We start from the raw sequence: 14,431 nt of genomic DNA on the forward strand, positions 1-14,431 counted from the left end.
TTTCCTCCACATTTTTTGGGGAAAAAATGGTTCAAAGTATTGGCAGGACTATTGGTGTATGGTAATAGATAATGATTACTTTGAGAAAGTTGCGAGCCAACAGGTCGAAGGTCAGGGACTGAAGGTGAAAGGTGAAGTGTCAAAGATGAAGACTAAAATTGATGCTATATATCATCTTTAGAATTAATCGAGCATTTGGAGATGTAGCACACGTTTAATTAACTAAGATTTCTTCTGCTGGAAACGGTTACATGGTCATGACGTCAAATACCACAAAACTTGTATTTCTATTGTTCTTTATCAAGTTCAATCATGAAACTTGATAAAATACAGTGTGATATCTTCCTGAAACAACTTCGCCATCCACATGAACCTTGATCCAAGGAATGCATATAATAATGATTATAAACACTTTGAGAAAAATACATTGTCAACTTGGGGAAGTTTTGAGAATTAGGTACTTGCTAGAATAAAAGACAGATTTGAAATACAATTGAGTTTGGAACACCCGCAAAGCTCAAATTTCTTTTCTTATTTCTTTCGTGGTTTGCTGCACAATACCAATAGGTTGGTTGTTCAGAAATAGAGGATTTACGTATGTAAGTGTCCAAAATATAATTAGAATTCAAAACAGTTTCAAGATGTGCTTATGGTATGCTACATGGTACCATACCATGTATATGACCTGACAAAGTTGCTACGTACAAAATTGTGTTGTTGATTCTTATTTTAGACTGGTATTGTAGTAAATTAAGCTTGGTTTCCATCTTGAGCAATCATTGTTCTAAGCCTCATTAGCATATTAAGCTATTAAAAAAAAATCAGGCAATAGTTATTGTAACTTTCCGAGATTTTATACTAGAAATACAGCACCACTTTCCATATTCATATGGTGCAAGTGGGATTATTAAAAGTAAGGAATATAGTTAGAATAATGAATAGATTTTCATATGTACAAAAGTGAAGTAGATAGCACCATACACCATGTACGTATATGGCCTGGACAAGTTTTGTTTCTTGTAGTTGTTGTTGACTAATGTCTGAGATGGATACTTGTATTGAAGAATAGATAAGGCTTCGTTGCCACCTTGGTAGCCTGAGGCAATTACAATTTAGTAGTCTGATCAGCATTATCATCTCGTTAGCTTTATGTAGAATACGTTGTGCAGGAATTCAATTCTGACGCCAGTTTTTATTTGGGGGGGGGGGGATGGGTGGGGATGGGAGTGGGCATCCCCTATAAAGCAAACTAAAGGTCTTTCGTTGTTGAATGATTAAAAAATATCTATCCTGTAGCAAACAACTTCTCTCGTATGATTAAACACAAAAAAAAAAATCTATCCTGTAGCAATCAACTTCTTAAGGTCACGCGCACGGTATAGACCGATTCTGTGACGCGCTATGTGTATTTCTGGCATGGGCAGCGCCATTAACGAGGTGTCTCAGCCGACCCCCCCCCCCCCCCCCCTTCCTCTTCCCCACCCCTTCCGCGCGCGGAATGAAAAACTGATGCATGGTCGTTTTAGCCAATAGGCGTCTCGTACTGAGTGCGCGAACGCTTGCTTAGTGCGCGAACCTTTGTTACAAGTGCGTGATAAACATGTTGCCCGGGGGTGGGGGAGAGCAGGGGGTCGGCTGAGACACCCACTATGGCTGCGCCCAGTGCCATAAAACTATTAACCCGCTCTGCCACAAATTGTCTGCTGCCCTCAACGAACCCGAATCGGTCTATTTGGACTATAACAAATATGCAAATTAGCTCATTGTACAATAAAAACCGTTGTTAAATATGTATTCCTCTTCATAAAAAAACCCTTAAAAACCGTACTTATTTGTTTTCAGGCTTCCTGTATTAAACTTAAAAACATACATGTATTAACATACAACATATTACATATTCTACTTATTAGCTGAACATGCTCATTAGGCTAATAAAATTACTTCGTTTACTTCAAAATCCGTGTACAACAAATGGAACAACAAAAGACCTTGCACTTAACCACTTTTCCAGGTCATAATGCTCCTCGGTGTTATATCATGTACTACGCAAATTAGATCATTATGCTAATCGCAGAAGTTAAGACACTTGCATCATTTGAAATCGAAAAAAAAAAAACCATTGTGTTATAAATAGATTCCTCATTATAGAAAATATTTAAAAAGCTGTGTTTTCCTTGTCTTTAGGCTTCCTGTACTGAAATTAGCAATATCCAGGCTTCCTCGGTTAAGATTAACATATTATGCTAATTAGCTAATTAAGCTATTTAGGCTATTCAAAGGTAATTACCCAAGGTTGAGAAGGTTGCAACCAAACTTTTAATGCATTGCTAGTATCCATCTTAAATACGAATCTACAAAAAGAGCACAAAACAAAAGACTACTCGCCTATGGGGACAATCCCCCACTACAGTATCCTTATTTCTCACCCTGTGGAAAGAGTAAACCCCATACTGTTCCCCGTCTCGAACTGCAAACACCACCTTCCCGAATAACTACTCCCGAAAGCAATTACCATGTTAATGTGGCGATCCCCCCCAAGACGATAATTGTTCGGAAGTAGTTGTCCTGCTGGTAGCGGTTCTGACTACAATGTCGAAACGACTACGGATTTTTTTTTTTTTGTCTCTATCTCTGACTCTCTCTTTGAGAAAAAGCATCCAAGTTTACGATTCAATGAGGCACGAAGAAGCTTAGCCATTTAAATTGTACAGAAGTACATTTACAGGTAATATGCTTTTGGAAATCTGAAATAGAATAATAGACTCCCGGATCTTGCGCTCACCCGAGTATCGCAGGTTCTCCATCTAAGCATTCTTGTATACTTCTGCCCGAAAACATAGTAAAGTGTGTGCGCGTATGTGGGGGCGCGGGGGGGGGGGGGGGGGGATGGTGTTCAGTTGAATTTCCTATCACACCGACAAAAATACATGCAACTAGCAAGGTATGGAAAATGGAGCCTTATTTGACAAACTTCCCCCTAGAGATGCTACCTACCAAGTTTGGTGAAAATCCGTCCTGGAGTTTCCAAGAAGAAGACGAGGCACGACGGGCGCTGAATGATGGCAACTCAATGGAGCTGGTCACTCAGGCTTGTCGGGCAGAGTATATCAGTGGAAATATGTTCTATTTCCCAGTGATAGCAACGCCTGTCCAGAAAAATCGGGTATAGAAAAAACTGCAAATATCCTATCGATGACGGTTTTTAAACCACCAAATCTTCAATAGGTGAAGTCAAAAGTTTACTTCCCCCGGTAAGACAAACTTTACAAACGTCAGTTAGTCAACCAAAATGACATTTTCATTTTGTTCCATAATAGAGGGTCCTATAACCTGAGAGCTTTTGTGGCTTTTGAGTTGGGTGGTCATATATGCCGTGACCTTGCATCACAGAACCGACAATAAATCACCGCGGACATGGATTTGAAGTTATGAATAGATTCTGAAAAAGCAGACTCTATAAAGTTTTAAAATGATACATACTTCAGTTTTAATGGACTTTTTAAATCTATCTATATGATTGAAGCAGAGTACACACTCTGGAAAAGAGTTTACTGAGAAAACAGAATCAAAACTTTAGGATCTCTTCAAGTGCTTATTCTACCACTACGCAGTGAAGGGAAGAACAAAAAAGGAAGTAAAACTTCAAATTAACCACAATGAAGGAATTATCAGATTAAGGTGAAATTGTGTGGCTCCACTCTATAAGCACATTCATGACTTAAACGAACTTTCACTGCAGTAGCAACATAACTTCAACAGTTACTAGAGTTGAAATGGAAGGGTGCTTACATGCGTATAGAAAAGGAATTTTCAAGAAACGAGGCCTAGCGGTTAGACTTACCTTATCATGGTAATCAGCTCGGTGTTGGCTTTGAACCCAAAGATGTACACCGGTACCATCGCACAGGAAAGATGAAAAAACACACCAACAGTGACAACTGACAGGGAAAACGCAAAACAGCGCCATCGACCAAACATCGTGAAACTTGCTTCGTACAAGAAATGCTGAGACATCCTAGGAAACAGAAGGAAGCTGAAAGGTTCCGGAGTATCCATCGTGGAGGACTTGATCTGGCAAAATCAGATCCTTCTTCAAAAAACACGTGAAACGAAGGAAGTCTCGTCAGCATGGTCTTCAGATGGCAGGATCATTGCTCTTCTACCTGCAAGTGGGGGGAAAACTGTCAAAAGGGTGATAAGAAGCGACCACGACCTTGACAACATTTAGGTACAGCACAGCAATGTATTGATACTTAAAATGCAAGAAATTATTACCTGTACTGCCTTACATCATGGTATCTTTATCTGTTTAATTTATAATCCTGACTACCTCCATGCTACATATATTGTAATTTTATACTTTTTTGTATGTTTTTTGTATGTAAGGTCGTCTCCTGTTCGGGGCCAGATCATATGCTTCCCCGAGTAGTCAAGGAATGTATCCATTATTTTGCTACACCTTTGTGTGATATTTTCTATGCATCATTTAGCTGTGGTATTGTTCCAGAAAAATTGAAGATTGCAAAAATTATTCCATTATCAAAAAAGGGTAAGCCTGAGTATATTTCAAATTACAGACCTGTTGCAATTATTTCAGTTTTTGTAAGCTGTTAAAAAAAGCTATGTATAAGAGGCTTTATGCCTCTCTGATGAAGAACAATTTTTACTTTCTGGACAGTTTGGATTTCGGAAAACTTATTCCAACTCATTGATTATTATTTATTTCACTGATCATATTTTACAGGAATTTGAAAAAGGTAACCTTTGTTGTGGAATTTGTATGGATCTGTCTAAAGCATTCGACACCATCGACCACCACCTCTTATTAAAAATTACATTTACATGGTCTAAGAGAAGTAGCATTACAATGGTTTCAACGTTATCTACAGAACCGGAAGTAGTATGCTGTAGTTGCCGGTATTGAATCTGAATGTCTCAGTGTGAGCATTAGTGTACCACAAGACTCAGTTCTAGGGCCTTTATTATTCTTGATATATGTGAATGATATTGTGAATTCTTCAAAGACTTTGAAATTTTCAATACTGTTGCGCTTTTCTCTCACAAAGATATATCCTCATAAATTTCCACAACGAATAATGAACTTGAAATAATAAGTGAATGGTATAGGAGTAATAAACTGTTTTTAGATTTTAGTAAAGCAAAACATATGTTAGTCCATCCAAGAGGTAAAAAATTCTTGTCTCACACCCAAAATGTTATGATTGGTAATATTTCCATTGAGAGAACTGAGTTGATATCTTTTCTAGGAATACTCATTCATGAATCCCTTGACTGGAAGTATCATGTTGCAAACATTTGTTATAAATTGTAATTGTGTTTTATCCAAATTAAAAAAGTGTATTACCGTCTAATATCTTGGTAAATATTCATAATGCAATAATTTTACCTCATCTTAATTATTGCAATGAAGTATGGGGAACACATACAGTGTACACATTGACAGATTATATATACTTAAAAAACGAGCTTTACGTATAATAAGCAATTGTCAATTTATTTGTCCAAATTCACCACTCTTTGTGCAATTTCGGATGCTTCCAATTTTTGATTTGATCAAAGTGAATGTTTTGTTGTTTATGTTTAAATGTCATCAAAATATGTTGCCCGATGTATTCAGCAATATGTTCCAGATAAAATTTTCATTCCACTCATATCCCAATCGGGACCGCTACAATTTTCGTAAAACTTTGACTTATTCAACTCTAAGATTGCAATCCATACGTTTTACAGGTGTCAAGGAATGGAATTGTATTGATGGTGACCTTAAATCTAGCTCTACATTTTCTAAGTTTAAAGTTCTATGTAAACAGAGTGTATTTAGACAGATGTTATCCATGACTGAGTAGACTTCCTTTCTTCCTCTACCTTTCTTTCTCTCATCTCTTATTCTTCTGTACACTTAGGGTGGATGTGTGAGTGTGTGTGTATGACTGTGTCTGCCAGCATATTAAGCTAAGGTATATTTTTGTGTTTGATAATAGAAGATCTAAGTACACATATGTGTTATTTCAATTTGGATTAATCTTATGTATGTATTGGTCCATGTCACAAGAAGCGTTGTTGATTGTATGTATTTTACCTTTTATGTTTGAGGGCTCTAGCCACAAGCACATACAAATTGTAACTGCTTCTTAGGAGTCCTGGCATGTATTTGTTTCTTTGTAATGACCTGTAATTTGTATATTGTTTCATATTTTGCAAAAACAAATAGATGAATGTATGATTTAAAAAAAATGTTCTAGTAAAAAGAACAAAAGAGCAATTTCCCATTCGTTTTATCATCCCAAACTTACGAATAACGTAGATGAATTGCTCTTTTAGGAAATATGAAAAAAAAAATCGAATTGACTGGGTTGACCAATTTCATGTATTTTGAGTCCTTACATAAAATCAGAGTGTGTGACTTTATGTTGGATTTTTTTTTTGTGCACGATCACACACACACACACATACACACACAAACATATATATATATATATATATATATATATATATGTGTATATATATATATATATACAGTGTATCATATATATATATATATATATATATATATATATATATATATATATTTCACTCATTGGCGCTACAAAGAAATGTAACCCTTGACTATCTTTTCTTCTATTTTTTTTTTTGCCCTTCAAGTATAGGCTAATTTGACTCAAATTTTTGGCGTCCCATGCCTTTGTCTTGAATGAGGTTGTTATTACTCTGTATGCTCAATACATAGGCGCACGTTTTAGCGGAAGTGTAGCCTTATTTCAAAAGGATCGTAGGACGAGGTGAACTATATTGCGAGGGCACTAAAGTAGTGACCTCTCAGAACAAAAATTCATGTCTCATTAAAGCAGTGTGCAGTTGTACTGTAAATTTTATCAAGTTAAAACAAAATGAAACATGTCACGTAATGATGGTCATCACAAACCCCGTCATATATGAACCATCTCATATTTATTGATGTTAAAACAATAATGAATACTCAGTATATTGTTTGTCTTATAAGGTATGTTTTGTGCTCTATAATTATGTTTGCCTATGTGTACTATAATATATGCAAATATGTGTCTTTGGATAGATAATGGTTGCTGGTATAACGATGCGCTTCGGGTAAATGAATCAATATACACAAGAAATAGAGAGTAAGAATGAGAGAGAGAGAGAGAGAGAGAGAGAGAGAGAGAGAGAGACAGACAGACAGACAGACAGACAGACAGACGGAGAGAGATAGATCAAGACAGGGGGAGAGAGAGAGGGAGGGAGAGAGAGGTGAATTTTCGTCTCAAGCGCTGCCTACGCAGGGATCAGCTTGGAAAATCATTAGAGCTTGTCATGCATATATCCAATGCATCCATCTAACCGCGATATGAACGCAGCGTGCCTCGGGGGAAAGCAGTTCATAGTACACTGTAAATGGACGGGGCGGGTCATATCAGTTCACACACGCTTGCAAAAAACCTAATGCAGCGCACAAAGGCGCGGTCGCAGTAAATGCTTTGCTGTGTCCCATCTCCACCCACTATCCAATACCGCCCCTCCTCTGTCTCTCTCTATCTCTCAGAATCACAATTCTTTTTTTTAACCACCATCTGTCTCTTGGACCATCGCTAATCAATTACTTGGACTATTACCCATTTTTAAATTAAAGTTTACACTTAGTCTCTTTTCTTTCATAACGAATCCGTCAAAGCAAGCAAATATCCAGGGCATTCGCGATTCTGCATGGTTTGGTGCGTAGGATGAAGTTGAACTTTGACCTTCTTTATTCACACAAAGCGAACTGCTTTTCGTATCATCTCAATAGGGCACGTCTCTACATAACTGAATTTGTGATTCAGGACATGGCCAGTTGATTTCTGACCCACGTATTCAGACACTTTAATAGATTTTCCAATCAGTTGCCAACACTGTAATTCAGGAAATTGATCCGGAACACCAGATCTCTGTGATCTTCAGGGGAGAGAGAGAGAGAGAGAGAGAGAGAGAGAGAGAGACATGGCAGTAATAAAAAACACGTCAGGGTTGATTATTTAAATTTTCCGCTTCATGAAATCAATGTGTTGAATTTTGTTTTTTGTATTAGATATGCGATGCTCTCTACCTAAATGATATAACACGCACAAACGTGCACACATGCATATAATTATATCTCATTGTACAACACGTGCGTTTCTATTATTCCTATATAATGTCCTAGTACACCAGTGTGTATGATACAGCTAAACATCCTATAAGACCAACTAGGCTCCGTAAGCGCAGACGCGGCCACAGTCAAAAATTTCAGAACGGGTATTGTCATTAAACTATCTAATTAGGCTCGCTGGCGTTGTTACGTTCGTACTCATGAAGCTCAGAGGTTATCTGCAGAATCAACCACTGTTCATTTACATTAAGAAATCAATACTACTTATGGGTGCTCCTAAATCAACAATACATAGCAGAGCCAGAGAGAATGAAGCCTCTATTTTCCATACTCTAGGAGTGCGTCCAGTGATATATATATATATATATATATATATATATATATATATGAAACAGAAATCAACAAGCTCGTGCTGTCAATACCAGCAATGTATTTTTACACAAAAATTTTCGGACGACTTGCCCTTTATCAGCTGCTCTTGATAAAAGAAATCAAGAACACTTGATAAACGAGTCGCCCGAAAATGTGTATGTCAAAATAAATTGTTGGTATTGACAGCATGAACTTGAGTTCTGTTCTATTTTTTTATATTATTGCACCAACACGTGAACTACTAACTCAATATATCTCTATATATCTACATATATTTATACGTATATATATATATATATATATATATATATATATATATACATGTATATAACGAAGAATCAAGAAATAAACTAGTAATGCATTATTTCGCCAATTAGAATGAGTTTATTGTTCCCCCGTCGAGACTCCTGAAGAAGGTGGAGGCCACCGAAAACTTGAGTACAATAAACTCATTCTTATTGGCGAAATTATGCATTACTAGTTTATTTCTTGATTCTTCATTATATTGGAGCCAATACGTGAATTCGCAACATATATATATATATATATATATATATATATATATATATATATATGTGTGTTTATATATATGCGTGCGTTTATTGTTATTATTTGTTATCCTTTGTTTTGGTTACACTGAGACTACGCGCGCTGGTGGGATATTGACATATCACTGTGAAAATCCATTGGCACCTTCATTGTATCATGTTAACTTCATTGCCTTTATGACGTTTCTATTATTGCTATTATTGTCTCATGATCTTTTTGTGCAGCGCGCGCAATCCTAGTGTGACGTCTTATCTATTATGACGTGTAGTATGACACTCATAAGCGCACAACATGCGTTTGTTGTTATTATCTATTATTTTTTTGTTTTGGTTACACTTATTGCGCGCGCTAGCAGGGTAGTAACACCTCACTCTTAATAATCATTGTGAATATTCGCACTGTCATCCCTGAAGAAGAGGAAGGTTCCTCGAAAATTCGGATTATTCATTAAATCAAGATTGGCTATCAATGCATTCCCTGCATTCCTCTGTTGTGACTTTATTATTGCTATTTCTAGTACTGCCAATACGCGGAACAACTACAATATATATATATATATATATATATATATATATATATATGAGATTAAAACCTAAAATGGCATTAAAACGCTTTATCCTGGCGAGGAAAGCGCATATATATATATATATATATATATATCATAAAACGTACGCAAGATCAGCTGAAGATACCAAAATATGGATATGCTATCAACGTTTTACACCAATAGTAAATCTTGCCGATTCGTCAACACTGGACAAAGGACGAGGTAGTAGTGCTGATGTTAATATCAATGACGCCTTGTCAGTGGTCTCATTTTTTTGAGGATATTTGCGATGATGAATTCTATATTAGAAATCCGTCGACTTGTTCTATTCATTTGTGAGACGAATCATAGGAAAATGAAACTATCACTAGCTCTGTCACTCGTAATGAGTCTTTCTATGAAGGCAAAGTTGTAAGATTGACAAAGTAAACAAATAAGTCGTGCAAAATGAAAGATTATTCTTTATTTCAGAGCGAATGCAATATTTACAAAATTATTAACAACAGATATTTACATCATTGCTGACTAACAGGCAGGTAATGGGGCCCGAAACATTTCCAAAACATATTGGATGAAAACTTCATAGGCTACTGCTCTTGATACAGCAACCTGGCCTTTTATCTATTAGTAGCAATGTCGCCTTGAATGATAAAAGTTTTCATCTCCTTCATAATTATTTCAAGTGTAGTCCGTGTATCGTTGCTAGATTTTAGTTGTGTCGTAGCTCATTTACCAGTCTGTTTTAGTTCAAGAGAATGTTTGATGCTGTTGTCGCAGATTCCACAATCCCCACCAGAGTCATCGGTTGCTGCTTCTGCCGCCGTCGAGCTGGTTGTAGAAATGCACAAGCAGGATTTGAGTTGTTTACCATTTTTCACTTGCCAGTTGCGCTTGTTTCTGTTAATGATAAAGGACAAAAGGCGGAGAAAGAGAGAGCAAAAGAAACGATTTAGGGAGGCTCTGTCTGCAAAAGTCTGCTGATGCTCTGCTCATAGAATTACCTAAAAATAAAGCATTAGCCACCTGATATTTTGCAATGTTTCGACCAATACCTGATACTATAGTATATCTTAACGTTTTACGTTCAAATTGAGCAAAAGTCACAACAATGATTAAAAACAAGTCACGTTTACTCATGTTCATAATCATTACAATAAGCTTCAAAGAACTGGCTATTCAAATGAATTGAAAATAGGCCACAAAAGAAAAAAAACAGTGGAATTTAGATGGTATTAGCCATTATGTTGTGTTACATCCGAATTTCAATCATTTCTTCTCTAAATGTTCTTACAAAGGGCAATATATGTATTGGATTGAGGAAACAAAATGTAAAATAACAAAAATACTACCGCGTTGAAATTCAAATACGCTGTAAACATTGAGAACAGGTCAATGTGAAGAAGCGAGAGGAATACGGTTTTTTTTTCTTGTAAAGTACGCTGTAGGTTGCTATCAGATATTTGCTGATATGTATTGACACCAAGAACAATATTTGGAATAGTGTAAGTCAGCACTGAGCTCTTCGTATTAGTATTGTTCGTGAAATATGTCTCCTTAGTGATAAACACGTTATCTTTTTTGTTGAAAGCAGGAGTACAGACTGTATAATACTATACTCAATGATGACGACACTTGCTTGGTTTTAGCCAAGTACCCACAGGAGAGGAAGTGACAGTGCACCTGCCGCTCTACTTATCTCTTGATAGTAATCTCTTCTGATGTCGATTTGCATCAAGACATACGTCAGTATTCTAACCAACACTAAAATGTGAGTGTGTCTGGGTGTGTTGTGTGATTGAGTATGGGTACATGTGTTTAATGATACAAGTTGGCATGTGTGTGCGTGTGTCTTGTGATGTATTGTATACAGAAAATGTAACTCAAGGGGAAAGATAACATAACAATAGTAGTGATTTTGTGCATAATTGAATTAGCATGTATTATTAGGTGCATCGGCCTATCACAGTTATGGCTAGAGAAGTTAAATTGGACTTAAAAGGACACGTTTCTTAAACATCTTTGCCAGGTTGTTTGTATGTCATTTTATCTGTTTATTGCCGCATTCCTGCTTGTCATCCTTTCAGACTATGTATTATGCACAATTAAAAGCAACAGGCTGAGAGGTTACTTTCAGCAGGTTAAGGAGAATCACAGTCAACCTCGCATGACTCGGCGTCAGATTAACTGAATACAGTATATTTATCTCAATGCATAATAAATTTTCCTCTTTCCTTATGTATTTCCTCTTTCTTTTGTATGCATTTCCTCTTTCCTTATGTATTTCCTCTTATAAACATGCTTTAGGTCAGATAAAGTACTCAAAGCTCAGTTGTTCCCAGTCCCATCTTTACTTGTTGTTTGTCCTTAAACATTACTCGTTGCATAATTCCATACATAGATCAGCCATACCTCGACAACCAAATGCTATGATAAAACATATGTGGGTGCCAAAGATAGCGTCATGATTATATTTTCTTTTAAACTTAACCGGAAGTACTGCGCTATCAAAATGACTTTATGTCCAACACAATACACCAAATAAAGGAAATATAACCTTACATCAACATAATGTATTCAAAGCACTGGAAGAGGGAGCCTTAATTCCTCCCTCCTCTTGATACATTAAAGTACGTGTGACGAGCACTTGTACATGTAATATACTACAAACGCGTATCGTATAGGGCCCAAGCACAGACGCAGTTAGCACGCATATCCTGCCATTCTTACATTCGTTTCTTCTTCTTCTTTCTTTAGATGACAAACTTTCGCCAGAAAAAAAAAATACATTAAGGAAGACTGTCCACATTTATCCCTTTTAATATGATATATTCTTATCACACACCTATAACAAACACGCACACATTTGGCATTACACAGCATTTCACACAATGATTCAAAAGTCCAACGTCAAATAAGTCCAGCGGTATCGACATGTACAGAAGGCGAAGATTATTTGTGTCCAACCATTCTCTTACGGTTTAAGATAAGAACGTGCATTGCTCTAGCATCGAGTAATCACATGCGGGATGAATCTATCATGTGTAACTATTGAAGATACTACGCAAAGCAATAGATCTATATAAACACGAAAATGTGTGTGTGTACAGTATGTGGATTTGAGGTTGCATTTATACACTTTTGTACACTTGCATACTAATTTTGTATGTTATTTGTTACAAATATAATCCTGTCGTGTAATAAACCAAAGAGAAACAGTATCTGACCTTGGGACGGAGTCAGCAAAAATGCACTTACCTTTCTTTGGTCTTTTCCTCTTCACTTCGTTGGCGACAGGAGATGTCATGGTCTGCGCAGCCCACAGTTCTGGGTCGCTACCAGGCGGAATTCCCGGCGTCGGCACGGACTGTTGCTGCGTCGTTCTGTCGTCTGCTCCCGTTGCCATGTCGACACTGCATTAACGATGTTCAACGAGTCTTTATAAATCCAACTGATGTCAAAGGTCACAAACGGCTGATATATTAAAATTGAAAGGACCCCCAATCTATTTATTAACATATCGGCGGTGTTAACAGGACTCGTGATAGGCCCCCTGCAAAGTCACCATGTGTTGAAGAGTCCTTCTTGCAGTAAACATGATTTGCCCTGGATTTAGTGTTCAGTCGTTACGTTACATATGAATATCATTTGCATATATTCTTTCTTTTCGATTTGATTTTCAGTCACTACCCCATAATGAACGAATTGAATAACACTGGCATGTGAGTTTGTCATATACCAGAGAGATGAACACGCCCTAGCCTAGAAATTAACGAACCATAGAATTATTCAGGGACAATGAAAATGTAGGTATACAGTATTTGTTCAATAATATTCGTGCCGTACCAACGGACGGACGTTTCAGCACTTCTTCTTCACTATAAGATGCTACAACAAGGTGCACAGGGAAACTGAAATTACTCACCCAATGTTCGGATTGCTTCCCGTAAAGTATAGTAGCGTCAACAATGAAGTACTGGCGCAGCACTGGCGTATCGCTGTTCTGTCACTGGAGGCTCGGCGGCGGTATTGGTGTCATGGGAGGGGCGTTGCTGCAGACGTGCAGTATTGGGCCCGTTTGCTGCCACGTCGCAAAGCTCTAACTGAGAAACAAAGCATATCACGAATCAATGATGTTGTATACCCTCCCTCTCTCGTGTTTTTTTTTTTGCGTGCCCCTTCTTTGTCTCTCCTTTTTTTTTCTTTTTACCTATACCAACCATGTAGATTCGTATGCTTGGAAACTAAAGACTGGCGCCTAGTACATGCAGGATTTGTAAATGATATTTCGCAGTTTTCATGTTTGCCTCGTCACGGTCCCAGACACTTGCGATAGCGTTGTTATTTTGAACTTTAGTGGGCGGAGAGGTCAAGTGATTGTGGTGTCAATGTATGAAAATTTACACTAAAATATTGATAGTGATTTGATTTAGTTGATGAATATTAAGATGAGGGTAACTTGGCTTACATGACCAAATATGGTAAAAGAATGTTTCGTCGTCGTATTACGCTCTCCTTCTAGTCGTGATGTAGTCTCTTTTCAGTACAAAAATATAATCGAGCTATATGAAAATCTCTTGGACGCATTATTTTGTATGTGGTAGCATCGGCTTGGTATCACCATGATTCGAAAGAGCGCCATAGCTGAAGTCTAGAGAGTTGTCGTTAAGGGGTATGTTGGAGTACCTGTTACGACATTTTTGTTTCCTCTGTTATGTGGGAATCCCATATCTGTTTACAACATGCCATTGCATTGAGTCATAAGACCCCAATTCTGTTTGGCTGTGTGCAATCTTTTTTCTTGTTAT

At 37.1% G+C, this 14,431-nt stretch overlaps 1 long non-coding RNA gene across 1 annotated transcript; it reads right to left on the reverse strand.

Moving 5' to 3' along the window:
* Window positions 1–10,064: 10,064 nt before the first annotated feature.
* LOC139734472 (uncharacterized) lies at window positions 10,065–14,010 on the reverse strand. The gene is made up of 3 exons (XR_011711161.1): window positions 13,549–14,010; window positions 12,882–13,036; window positions 10,065–10,523 (listed from the first exon to the last, which is right to left on the reverse strand). It is a non-coding gene; the product is annotated as an uncharacterized lncRNA (long non-coding RNA).
* Window positions 14,011–14,431: the final 421 nt, after the last annotated feature.

Source organism: Diadema antillarum, unplaced genomic scaffold, assembly GCF_040938485.1.
Source record: "Diadema antillarum isolate AM-2024a unplaced genomic scaffold, OU_Dant_1.0 seq00000527_RagTag, whole genome shotgun sequence".
Taxonomy (NCBI): domain Eukaryota; kingdom Metazoa; phylum Echinodermata; class Echinoidea; order Diadematoida; family Diadematidae; genus Diadema; species Diadema antillarum.